The sequence below is a fragment of the Myotis davidii genome, unplaced genomic scaffold (assembly GCF_000327345.1).
Source record: "Myotis davidii unplaced genomic scaffold, ASM32734v1 scaffold753, whole genome shotgun sequence".
NCBI lineage: Eukaryota > Metazoa > Chordata > Mammalia > Chiroptera > Vespertilionidae > Myotis > Myotis davidii.
In genome coordinates, this window is record NW_006286231.1 from 3,261,164 (window position 1) to 3,274,871 (window position 13,708).

The 13,708-nt window shown below is 38.1% G+C and overlaps 1 protein-coding gene across 1 annotated transcript in view; it reads left to right on the plus strand.

Moving 5' to 3' along the window:
- Positions 1-4,097: 4,097 nt before the first annotated feature.
- Positions 4,098-13,708, plus strand: part of GALNT13 (polypeptide N-acetylgalactosaminyltransferase 13) — a 500,019-nt gene continuing 490,408 nt past the window's right edge. The window contains exon 1 of the mRNA XM_015559821.1: positions 4,098-4,121. The gene's annotated coding sequence lies outside the window, so the exon portion shown is untranslated. The remainder of the gene's footprint in view (positions 4,122-13,708) is intronic.

Here is a 13,708-nt window from a genome sequence, read left to right on the forward strand (position 1 = left end):
TGAATGGTTTTCAAAATATTTTAAGAAGTAAAACAATCACCTATCATTTCATCATTCTGAGACTACGGTTTTTAATTTTTTGTATAGTATCAAGAATACAAAATCATTATTTTGTATTTTGGTTTAATTTTTAACCTTGCATGTCTTGAAAGTTTTCTGAGTTTCAAACTATTTATTTACAGAACACATTTTTCAATCTCTACATAATATTTCATTACATGCTATACTCTAATTTTCTTATGGCTTGACATTTACTTTACTTATAGTTTTCTATTATTTAATAGAAAATTGCATTGCATGAACCATTACCAAGCCTTTCATTATACTTATCTTCATTTCCTTATGTTAGATTCCTAGAAATTGGAAAGCTATTTAAGATTGTATGGCACTATTGCTATCTTGTATTCTAAGCAGGTTGTACCAATTTATTACTACATGCAAAATGTGAAAACACTTATTATTGCCAATATTAGGTATTGCCTTCACTAATTTCATACAAAATACATAATTTTTAAATTTTACATGCATATCTCTACTTACTAAGGAGGATTAACTTTTAATAAATTTGCCACGTCTATTTCTTCTTTCTTGTTATTCAGATATCTTGCAGGCTAATTTCATACAAAATACATAATTTTTTAATTTTATATGCATAGGAGGATTAACTTTTAATAAATTTTCCATGTTTATTTCTTCTTTCTTGTTATTCAGATATCTTGCTCATTCTTCTAGGGAGAATTGCTTGAGTTATTATGTATTTACAAATTTGGGGGGATGACAAGAACTGTGTCTCTTTTGTACACATTTTCAAAATTGTCTCTAGGATCATTATCCCTTTCATTTTTGCATGTAATGACTTTGTTTCTAGAAGTCATACATTATATGTAGTCAGTGCAACTCTTCCTTTCATGTTTTCCTTTCTTTGTATGCTAATACATTCTTTCTATACCCTGACATCAAGTAAATAGTCATCATTATTTTCTTAGTGTTATCATATATACTTGAAATTTTAGTTAAACTGAAAATGAGTTTGGTTTTAAGTGTGATGTATAAGATAAGGATATCTCAAATTTATTCCTAATATCATGTACTGATCAATCATTACAATTTTGAAGATATAACAGTATTTCTCAACAATTTCTTTTAGTTAATTAATTTACACTACAAACCTGTTATGATTCAGAGTATTGTTGTTTTTCAAGTTCATGATGATAAAACCATTTATATTTGTTGAATGCCTTTGCCTGTCTTTTTAAAAATTACACTTGACCTTTAAAATATTTTAAATTACCGTCATTCTACCAACCACCCATTTATGTCTAGAAACGTACTTGAGAAAAATGGGTATCTGCTGTATATTTACTATGCTATTGTCTCTCAGTCCCAACCCCACTCTTGTACACCCACCTTTGGGAAATAGAGCTCTGCCAGCCACATTTCTTTGCTAGCGGCGGTGTCAGGCTCTGCCACTAGGGGGTGTTAGAGGAAGGCTACAAAGATCGAAGAGGCAAGGAACTTGCTTCTTCTTTCTGCTTCCTGTGGCTCCAGGTAGGCCATCCCCCCAGCAACGTTTCTTCTCCTAGAAGGAGCAATTCATTATAGCAGCAATTGTATCCATGTTTTAGATTTCCCAACCCTCGTAGATTCAGCCTCGCCTGCCCCCTCAGAGACCCCAGCACCAACTACCAGTGCCCCACACCCTCAAAGGTCTGAGGTTCGGCTTTGTGAGACCTTCTCCTAAAACTTCGAAGTATTAACCAGTCAATTTCTTCCCTTTGTTTCCTCAGTCCTAGGGGTAGTAACTGCTACTGAAGTTGGCTGTCTCTGTGGCTCTATGAAGTTTGTGTGGGTGTTTTTATTGTTGTTTGTTTCTACCTGTTCAGTCACCTACGAGCTTTATACCTCTCTGGTGTAATTGGGTTGCCTTTTTTCCTGACAGGACTGTTGACTAATAACTGGAACATATCAGTTCTCCTCTGTATTACTCAGGGTTCTCTAGAGAAGCAGAAGCAATAAATGTGTAATTCTATGTGATTATGCACAATTAGGAAGTCCCAAGCTCTGCAGAGTGAATTGGCAACTTGAACACCCAGGAGAGCTGAAGGCTGGCAGGCTCCAGACCCAGGAAGAGTCAGTGTTTCACGTCAGGTCAATGGGTGCAGAAGAATTCTCTCATACTCAGGGGAGCATCAGCCTTTTTGTTCTGTTTATCCCTTCAACTGATTAGATGAGGCCCACCTACATGAGGGAATGCCATCTGCTTTATTCAGTCTATTTAAATGTTAATCTTATTCTGGGCAAAGGGCAAGGGGCAGGGATGGGCTGGAGGGGGTCAATGGGGGAAAAAGGGAACATATGTAATACTTTCAGCGATAAAGATTTTTTAATGTTAATCTTATTCTAAAATACCCTCCCCCAAACACCCAGAATGTTTTACCAACTGTCTTCCCATGACCCAGTTAACATACAATTAATCATCACATCTACATTTATTGCTTTAAGTATTTTTAAAGAATTTTTAAGTTATATTTCTATGTTCACATTATTCATTTCTAGATAACTATGAGATATCTTATACTCTGCTGTTTGTATGCAGGGGGTAACTTTCTAGTATACTCCCTAGCTGGTTATTGCTGAAATAAAGAAAAACATTTTATTTCCATTTTCATTGTAAGTATTATTTTTCTGAAGTTATTGAATGAAGGGTATTATGTATTTGGGGGGAATAATTATTGAGGATGTTTCTAACAGAGTGTGTATGTTAAAAGCCTATGCTAGCATACGTTGACCCTCCTGTTCCATCGGTGCTAACACAATCTACTACCTAGGCGAATGTCTGGATCATAATACATATTCACTAGGAAAATAAGGAAGGCATGGAGACTAGTAAAGATTGGAAATATCACAACAGGCATTACTAAAAATAGCAATTACTTCTAAAAGAAATACTATTTATAGTGAATTACAAATGTTATCAGTGATGTGATCCATGAAGGTATAAAAAAACCTCACTTTTTCAGTATGAGTCTTGATAAATGAATTTTGCCATGATCAAAACAAGTTTAAAAATAAATGGAGTTTTTTTAAGTTCTATTTTTTATTTATTAAGTCTATTTAATTATATTATTTCTGAAATACAAATGATAGAATAAATCATACCATGAAAGAAGTTGAGATGATAATATGATGGTAGCCAATTAATACACATAAATTTATTTTTCCTGGATAAACACCAAAGTACTTAAGAGGATTAAGAGATAATTCTTAAGCAGCATTACCTGGAAGACTATTTGGCATTTCAATATTGATTTCCAAAGTGCTAGATGGCAGTCCACGCAAGCATTTGTGGTCACATGCATATAAGTCTCAACAGTTACTGAGGATGAGAAATTGTCACTACTATTACAGTATAGCCTAAAAAATATTCATCTGTTCTAATTGCTCACCTGAAATGACCTTGACCAAAATCTCTAAAAGAGTGGCTTGCATTTTTTTCCTCAGTCGTAACCTGCTTCACTTTATAATCTAGGCAGACAATGCTATTAGGACTGAGTTGGGTGTCATAGTAATAGTGATAATGATAGGAAATAAGTAAAGAGTGTTACAATGTTATAGCAATAGAAAACAAAGAGTGTTATAGGAAATGTAGAAAATTATTTTTTTGTGTGCAATACTTGTGTAACATATTAGAAAGCACAGGGAATAACCACTCTGGCCAAGCCCTAGCTGCACCATATAGATAAGACCATAGCTGAATGCTACCCTTAGAAATGACAATGTAAACCTGATAGACACCTTCTGAGTGACACTGTAATTATAACCAGCTTGTACTCTGATTAACACTTGTGTGATAACGTATGTTACTGATAGCCACCTGGACTGCCGTGGGTCCCTGACTTCAGACATCGATCATCCTCTCTTGATCCATGCTCCACGCTGCCTTCCTTGCTCCACACCAGACGGCAGAGAACCTCCTATCCTGAGACTTTGGTCGCCCTCCTCCTGCTGACTCGACCCAACCAGATGGCCAGCCACCCAAAGGCGGCTTTGCCGCTTCCCACAGAGGATGCCACTCTTCCCGGGGTCCCCATTGAGCCTGAGCCCACGGCACCAGGAGCCTTGTGAGTAATAAAGTGTGCTGTGTGATTTGCAACTGCATATTCTTGTGTGGCGTAATTCCCCCGGCAGTCTTAACTACATTAATATCAGGTCAGATGATAATGCCTTCCCCCTGTCCTGCTTGCTTAGAGTAGTCTCTTCGCTAGCAACTACTTAGTGTCCGAACACCTGCACGGTTAAGTTTATCTCAAGGGAGGCCTTGGATAGCGCCCCATATACTCTACTCGGACAATGGGGCAGGGCATCGTGTTTCTTACACACAAACCATGGACTTTTTCTATTTGGTTCCATCAACTCCCAGGCATTGCAGGCCCATGGAGACAAGAGTTCCTCACGGATGTTAAGCTTACTATTTCTAACATCATTGACAACCTTCAAACCTCCCGTGGGGGTATCAGGGCTGCTGTCTGTCTGAGGCCAGCTTCTGTGTGGCGGGCATGGATGAAATGTCACGGATAGATGACGACTGAGAAGTGGCATTGCTACTTACTGCTCACCTGTGCTGAGGGCTGGTCTTTCAGGACACCGTTCTTCTTCCTTCCCAATCCATTACTTCTTTGCAAATTAGCTCTTTCCATTCTTCCATTGCACGTTCTCTTTCTTCCAAATGGGCCTCAAACACTTGAGGCGGTGGTGCTTCTGCTTCAGCAGGGTTATACTGAAGTTTTTGTGGGATTTAAATTGTTCGAAGAGCTAGGCAAGTATTTGTGAAAGATCTTTACTTTGATTCAAATACTTATCCTGGGGATATGATTAGCATAATGAACCTCAGAGGGAAGGTGGGTGTGGGTGGGTGGGTGGGTGGGTGGGAAGAGATCAATATGCAGACATGCATAATCCATGGACACAAAAGGACTTGTATGCATGTTGTATGCATATATGCATGGACACAGACAATAGAGGGGTGAAGGCCTGGGGCAGGAGGCCGGTGTGGGCTAGAGGGAGTCAATGTAAAACTTTCAACAATAAAGATTAAAAAAAGAAAAAGGAAAAGAAAGACACAGTCGATTGTTTGCTAACAGGTTTCAGTGTGAATATACGTTACTGATGAAATCGTGTTGTAGTCCATTTCAGCCAAGGTCAAATGAGGGAATTAAATTACCCTGAAACAGAATTTAGATTGGTAGAAGGATAACCCGCATTTGAAGGGCTACTTTGTAATATATTCAGGGTGTCTAGCCATGTCTTCAGAACAGGGATCAGCAAACTTTTTCTGTGCCGTGTCAGAGAGTAAATATTTCAGGTTCTGTGGGCCAGAGTCTCTTCACAGGTCCTGAGCTCCGGCTTTGTGGTGTGAAAGCAGCCAGAGACCACAGTAACAAACAGGCATGGCTGTGCTGCAGCCAGACTTCCTTCACGAAGACAGGCGGCAGCGAGGCAAGGTTTGGCCCAGGGGTTGCAATGTGCCGACCCTGCTTTAAAGGATTAGAAGCAGAGGCTGTAAAATCATTCCATGGAGAGACATTTTTGGGGAGTTCTGTTTTGGCAGCTCTCAAAATATGGTGAGAACTCAGGGGTTCAGTACCACCAAGCTCTCCATTCCATGTGATATTCCGAGTGTCCTGATGGACAGATGCACCCTTCAGGCTTCAGAGGTATTACCCTAAACACGTTACTGATAAAAGTTGTTGACTTTCCTGATGGAATTGTTTTTTATTTAAATACATTAAAGCTTGTTTTCATTACACTAGATCAAATAGATTCATATATTGGCCTGCCTCTCCTCACCCTCTTGTAAGAGAAATTGCATCACCTGTATCTTTTGTTAATTAAGCAGCTATACAGATACTCCTCAACTTGCAATGCGGTTATGTCTTGACAAACTCATGATAACTTGAAAATATCATAAGTTTAATACACCTAACCTACCAAACATCATAGCTTAACCTAACCTACCTTTTATGTGGTCAGGACATTTACATTATTAACCTACAGTTGGAAAAATCATCATGAGAGAGTGAGAAAGTGTCATATAGCATATCACTAGCCCTACCAAAGATCAAAATTCAAAATTCGATATATAGGTTCTACTGAATGCTGATCACTTTCACACCATCATAAAGTTGAAAGAATCTTAAGTCATTTTCTGTCCTAATGTTGCCCTCACTTGCAGGGTCAGGGAATAGTGCTTCATGCCAGGGAAGCCCAGTCGGGGCTGGCCCCTATGCTATGATGGACTTATGTGCTGAGACAGACCAGGAGGTGCCCTGGAAAGCGTCCAGGGGTCACTCAGGTGCTGTGAGAGGCTGAAGGAAGCCGATGTAACAGGTCATTCGCTTTCTGCGGCTTAGAGGCCCTCCTTTAAAATAAGCCAGTGCCAAAAGACAAAAGACCAAAGACCCGCAGCTTAGTGTGGAACACAGTTGGGAGTGGTGGTAACCTGGACAGCACAGGCTCTGTGTAGGGCAGTGATGGTGAACCTTTGGAGCTCGGCATGTCAACATTTTGAAAAACCCTAACTTAACTCTGGTGCCGTGTCACATATAGAAATTTTTTGATATTTGCAACCATAGTAAAACAAAGACTTATATTTCTGATATTTATTTTGTATATTTAAATGCCACTTAACAAGGAAAAATCAACCAAAAAAATGAGTTCGCGTGTCACCTCTGACTCGCGTGTCATAGGTTCGCCATCACTGGTCTAGGGGGGCTATATAGTTAATCAGCTCCAAGTCATTTTTTCTGTGAAAGGGAAAAAAAAACCAACTCCTAGTGTTGCCAGAATCTCTATTTTTTCCAAGAGGTCACAGAAATTAGGATTTTTATTTTTTTGTGGGGAGGGTATAAGTTTCCTAATTTTTAAGTTTTGGGAGTTGATTAATTTTTTTAAAAAAATTTTTTAAATTGATTTTAGAGAGGAAGGGAGAGGTATAGAAACATTAATAGGATAGAAACATTATTGATTAGCTGCCTCCTGCATACCCACTACTAGGGATTGAGCTTGCAATTTATGAATATGCCCTGACTGGGACTCAAACCAGTGATCTCTTGGCTCATGGGTCGACACCCAGCCACTGAGCAACACCAGGCAGGCAGGAGTTAATTTTTTAAAATCCTTACACAATGTATGAGCTTAAAACAAAACAGGTCTGACAAGTTAAAATGACCCTTGTGCCACATTTTACAACTTAAGTAATAGAGACTGATTTTCTTTTTAGAGAACTTAAATTTGGAAGTATTGAGAGGCATATAATAGGCTTGTGTAAGAGCCAAAATAAAAGGGGAGAGACTGACAGAAAATGAGACAGAGTTGGAGCTGTGGCAAAGTGAAGTCACCTATACCTACAACATAGTCCATCCCAGTAAATATTTGCTTTTCAAATTGAATAAACACATCTTCAAGTTAAATATTTGAACTGCCATAAAGCATGAGTAATCAGAGTAGGTCAATTGGCAGTAAGTCAGTTGAGAGATGAGTAGGAAAGATATGCAAAAAAACCTCCAGAAACTAAAAAAAAAAAAGGAAGAGATAATTTAGCCTATGAGAGAGGAGGAAAGATAATCTTTTGGAGTTGCCTCTTTTCATGATGCTTTTCATTCTAGTTCTAGACCTTTCCTACATGTAAATCTACAATAAGTCTTCTTACTCTGAGCTAACTTGGGTGGATTTCTTTGAAATGAAAAGAATCTGAACTAAGCACATAACATGATTGAGTATATCTGGTTGTAATACAGAGCCATGGGGTTCAATCTTACTTGTGGGGCTCCAAGCAAACTCACAATCAAAATTATGCCATTCTAAAATCTAAGATTTGTTCATCATGCCATGATGTGCTTTTTTGTTAGTTATTTTAATATTATAAGGTTGTTGCCCGTCATTCAAAGGCTCTGATGCAATTTTTGGAGCAAGTGATATTTTCAGTAATTAGAAATAATTTGAAGATAGATTGTAGTTCTGTAAAAATAATTTAGTGAAAAGAGTTTTAGTTACATGCTAAACAAATATTTTGAATATTATAGTTTCTGATAAACAGGAATCTTGAGGTGTTTTTTTTTAAAAAATTTAAAAATGTCATCATTTCTTTAAGTTGAAATTCTTAAATTTGAACCTTGCTTTAAAAATATATAATTCATTTGCTAAAATACAATAAGTCTATGTTTTATAATATAAAAGACAGAGTGACATTTATGTACCTATCACATGTGTTACACTATTATTTTAGTGCTATCATTTCATGTCATATTAAAATATTTTAAATATACATTTTTAAACATATTTGGACTTATGGACACCAGCAAATTAACTCTTAAGAGTTGATGGATGAAGCCACTCTTCTATGTCTTAAGGCAATTTGGCCATTCTAAGATTGAATATCAGATTAATCTGCACTAAGTAACACAGGTCTATTATAACCATGCCACTTTTTGGAAAAGTGGTTTAGCAAGAGCACTGAATTTGCCTTAATGTGCTGAATAAAATAAAGAAATATCCTATATAATAAAAGGGTAATATGCAAATAGACTGAATGGCAGAACAACCAAAGTGTAATATGTTAATGATATGCTAAGGTTGCTCAACCACTTGCTATGACATGCACTGACCACCAGGGGGCAGATGCTCCAACTGGAAGGTTAGCTTTCTGCTGGGGTCCAGCTGATCAGGACTGAGGGAGGGACAGCTCTCCCGCAGTCCCTCCCCACCCCGATTGTGCACTGGTAGAGATCCTCAGCCTGGCCTGAGCCCTCTCCCAATCCAGGACCCCTCCAGGATGTCAGAGAGCTGGTTTCAGACTGATCCCGCAGACCACTCCCCTTGGGAGGGCGACAGATGCAGGGCTCATGGCTGGCAAGTGCTGTTGTGGCAGCACGAGCCTCTTCTGATTGGGACTGATTGGGCAGGAGACCACAGCAGGCACAGTGGGGCTGGGATGAGCAGGAGTGGCAGGTAGGAGCTGCAGGTGGCGTTGGACTGCGGATTTCAGCCCAATCTCTTCAGGCCACCCGGAGGGACCCCACCTGTGCACGAATGCATGCACCAGGCCTCTACTTGGTTGATATTTCTCACTGATTCTGTGTGAAAATAAAAAAATTTAAAGACCTAGGCTTTTATTTCAAGCTGGCAAATTATCTAAGAATATCTGACAAAGATGAGCAGCTATCAAATAACACATGAAGAAATTATTGATGTGATAAGACAAGGAAAAAGTATTAATTGTGACTTACCTAAACCATTTCACAATATTTCTGAACTTGAAGTCCATGTATCTAACTACTCATACTTTGCGGTCTCATTGGATGCTGAACCTTTCCTGAACTGTTTTGTTGTAACATTTTTATTATTTTTTATCATTGATAATGTTAGATACAGGGCCTATAATAGATGGACTTTCTCTTCTGAACCACTAAGGAGTTATTGTGTATTCATAAACTAAAAGACTCACAATGTCAAACAGGGAGTAAATAGAACACTATTTTAAAGCTAGTAAATGTATTGCCACAATCATGAAACACTGATTCTATAAACAGCTAAATTCCCCACCAGAGGAAGACTAATTCATGGGAAGAACCTGATGTAATATATTTCTTTCAAAAAGTGGTGGATAAGAGCCCTGGTCAGATAACTCTATTGATTAGAGTGGCATCCCAATACTCCAAGTTGTTTTTGTTTTAATTTTTAAAATTATTATTTTTTTCTTTATTGATTAAGGTATTATTATTTCGCTTAGCATAATGCTCTCCAGTTCCATCCATGCTGTTGCAAATGGTAAGAATTCCTTCTTATTTTACAGCAGTGTGGTCTTCCATTGTGTAGATGTACTACAGTTTTTAATCCACTTATTTTGTGATGGGCACTTAGGCACAATTTACCATGGCTAAGATTTGGAAACAGCCTACACCAAGCTTTTGGGTTCAATCCCTGGACAGGGCACATAAAGAATCAACCAATGAATAAATAAATAAGGGAAAGAATGACAAATCAATGTTTCTCTCTCTCTCTCTTCATCTCTCTCTCTAAAATCAATCAATCAATAAAAAATTTCTTTAAGTGGTGGCTAAGACATGTGGGAAATATACTTCTGGCAAGTGACTATAATTATTTACTCTATTGGCAATTAATATATTTGGCACATGGTAACTATTGTTTATTCATGCATTTTTCTATGTGATTTCCCCCCAATGCATTGAAGAACTTTGATTATAAAAATAAGTACACTAACTAGTAAAAAATGTATATAAACCCATTGGCAACTGCATTTCACTGAACTGTTTTGGATACATTGTTTTGCAAGAATGATTGGCCTAATGAACATTCTTGAGAATCAACTCATTTTATGTAATCTGTGTAATCAATAACTTTCCAGGCAGCAACAATCTGATCACCATAGAGGGAGAAAATATTGGCTAATGAAACGCAAAATTTTGAGCTCTCAGTTAAAGCTATGGTTTCTATGTGTATCAGAGTCGAAGCAGAAAAAAAGATGATATGTACAATTGGGTGATTTAAGGAGTGCTTATAAAGGGCACAGCCGAGGTACACCCGAGGGATAGTGCAATACCCTGAGCCTTGTCACAACAGCTTTGAACAGTATGTGGTGAGGACTGACTGGAAGAAATAAAGTCAGTCCATAGTTACCCTAGAAGGAGACAGTAGGGGGATTATATAAACTGACCTCACTCTCTTGCTTTCCACTAATTTCCTGATAGTGTTGTCTATTGGACAAGACAATCAGAAGCCTTTCAGATCACAGAATAGGATGCAGGATGGAGAGTGAAACTGAAGAGGTAAATCAAAAGAATTCAGCACAGATTTTAATCTGGCATTTTCTGCGCTTTTTCTCTAGGTAACCTTGGAAAGTTATTCACCTTTACTAGATCAGATCATTATCACCTTTTAAATAAGATTCCATACAATTCTAAATTGTCATGAGTCTCTGAAAACAACTTCAAAATTAGTTGTCCTAAATATGCAAGGTTTTACACAACTTAACGGAATATGATTTAAAGTCTTATAAATATTTAAATGTGTACTTTTATTTTTAAAAAAATATATTTCTTTATTGATTTCAGAGAGGGAGAGAGAGAGATAGAAACATCGATGATGAGAGAGAATCATTGATCGGCTGCCTCCTGCACACCCTCTACTGGGGATGGAGCCCGTAACCCAGGCATGTGTCCTTGGCTGGAACCAAACCTGGGACTCTTCAGTCCTCAGGCTGAGGCTCTATCCACTGAGCCAAGCCGGCCAGGACAAGTGTTTACTTTTAATTGCTCCTAATTTTTATATGGTTTTATGATCCTAGTACTTACTCTTGGCAATAATCTAACTTTTAAATACAAAGGTTCTATAGTAAGAACTTTAGCTATTTAATATTTTTTTTCCTATAAAGGAATTCTTTTGAATTTCAATTCATTTCTCTTCTCTAATAAATTTTGTTTTATATGTAAAATTGTTCACCACCTTAAAAATATATTCAATTTAATCTATCCTTTTATAATTTTAAAACCTAGAATTTCAGCATAATTCTAATTTATTTTTAGATACTTTTGCTTAGCATGATACATTTGTAAAACTATTGAAAGAAATTTTAGAGACAGAACAGGGAGTCTGAGGAGATATGAGAGGGTCCATGGGACAGGAATGAATAAATGGGGGCTTGGAGACACCCAAATGCTTATCTTACAGAGGATAGAGAAATGCCACAGGATAAGGGGATTGGAAGACATACATTCACAGAGGATAAAGAAGCGTCACAGGATACTGGGAAGAAGGAAACATATTTTCACAGAGGATAGAGGAATGTTACAAAATAAGGAGAGAGAAGTTAGAAATTTTATATATGTTATTTCATTTAAACTTATACAAACCTCATCCTATATAATCCTATATAATAAAAGGCTAATATGCAAATCAACCAAACAGCAAACTGCTTTCTATGCTTCCAGTTGCTCAAACAAGGACTCATATGGATGGCATCTTCAATCAGTATTTATACAAAGCCTGAAAATCATCTATATATATAAAAGGCTAAGTGTCCATCCAACTGGTAGCTACGATGCTCACTTACCACCAGGGGCAAACTCTTAATGCAGGAGCTGCCATAACGCGCACTGACCATTTAAAAATAATAAAAGTCTAATATGCAAATCAACCAAATGCTGTAATGACTGGTCACTATGATGCACACTGACCACCAGGGGGCAGGTGCTCAATGCAGGAGCTGACCCCTGATGGTTAGTGTGCTCCCACAGGGGGAGCGCCGCTTAGCCAGAAGCTGGGCTCAAGGCTGGCAAGCGCAGCAGCAGTGGTGGGAGCCTCTCTCGCCTCCACAGCAGCGCTAAGGATGGCCAACTGCAGCTTAGGCCTGCTCCCCACTGGCAAGTGGACATCCCCCGAGGGCTGCTAGGCTGCCAGAGGGATGTCTGATTGCCAGTTTAGGCCCAATTGCCTGGGGAGTGGGCTTAAGCCCAGCAGGTTGACATCCCCGAAGGGTCCCAGACTGTGAGAGGGCACAGTCCGGGCAGAGGGACCCCCCCAGAGTGCACAATTTTTTGTGCACCGGGCCTCTAGTATTACATAAATACTAGAAGCTGATTTAATAGAAAAGCAAACTGAGGAGTAAAATATTAAATCCTAGGTCAAGAGGTAGTAAGTGATCAAGCCAGGATTTGAGCACACATCCATCTCATCTCAAAGCTGAGGCACTTCCTGAAACAACATTAGTGTTTATATTCTCCTTCCACTTTCTCTAATAATTTTTACTATACTACATGTTCCTTTGTTCTTAGAAAACCACACAAGCATCTGTGTTATGGTTACATTTTAGTTTAAAGCAGAACATCTGTAAGTACGGAATTATAATGAGGTCCTTGTTTAGTAAATTGTCTGCCTATAACATTGTATTTCTGAGATCTAGAAAGTTCAAGTCAATACTCACAACAAAGTACACAAAAGATGCTGTTTACCTTTCTGATTTTCACTGTTGACATTTTTCCAGCTAAGGACTTAAGCTTGTTGATCCAAAAGAAGACAAATGAGGCAAGTACTGAAATCTTAGGGGATGTGCTTTCCTGTACAAAAGAAAGTACAGTGGGTGTGGGGATTTAATTTCCAATAATGGTAAAATAGTTTCTTGTGGAACAACTTTACCACTGAGAACAACTAGAAAAGATAAGGAAAAACAAAATCTGGCCCACAACATCAGAGAACTAGTAAAGTAGCCAGGATGTGAAAGAAGAGAAATAAATTAAGATAAGCCTGATGGCCTTTATCTCTTTTCTTTTTAAAATTATTTGCCAAAGGAAAAAAAAATTACACATTCATGTCATGTAGAGCTGAGAGGCCAAAAAGTTGAACAAAAAGAGGACTTAATGAATAAGAAACTGAAAAGATTTTTGACAGTCTCAAGCTGATGAGACACAAATATGGGAGATCAGGGAGTATCAAAGAGCAGAGGTCCTGGATAATATTAAAAATGTACATTTAGAAATCTGGAAGTGTTACAACCTAAGAACAAGGGTGAACTGGAAATACACCAGCTCTCACAAAGGACCAAAACAACCTTAAGCAAGTTCAGTCCCAAACTGGATTGGTCATCTTTTCCTACTCAAGCTGCCTGCCATAACCAAAACTGAAGAGAAATTACATC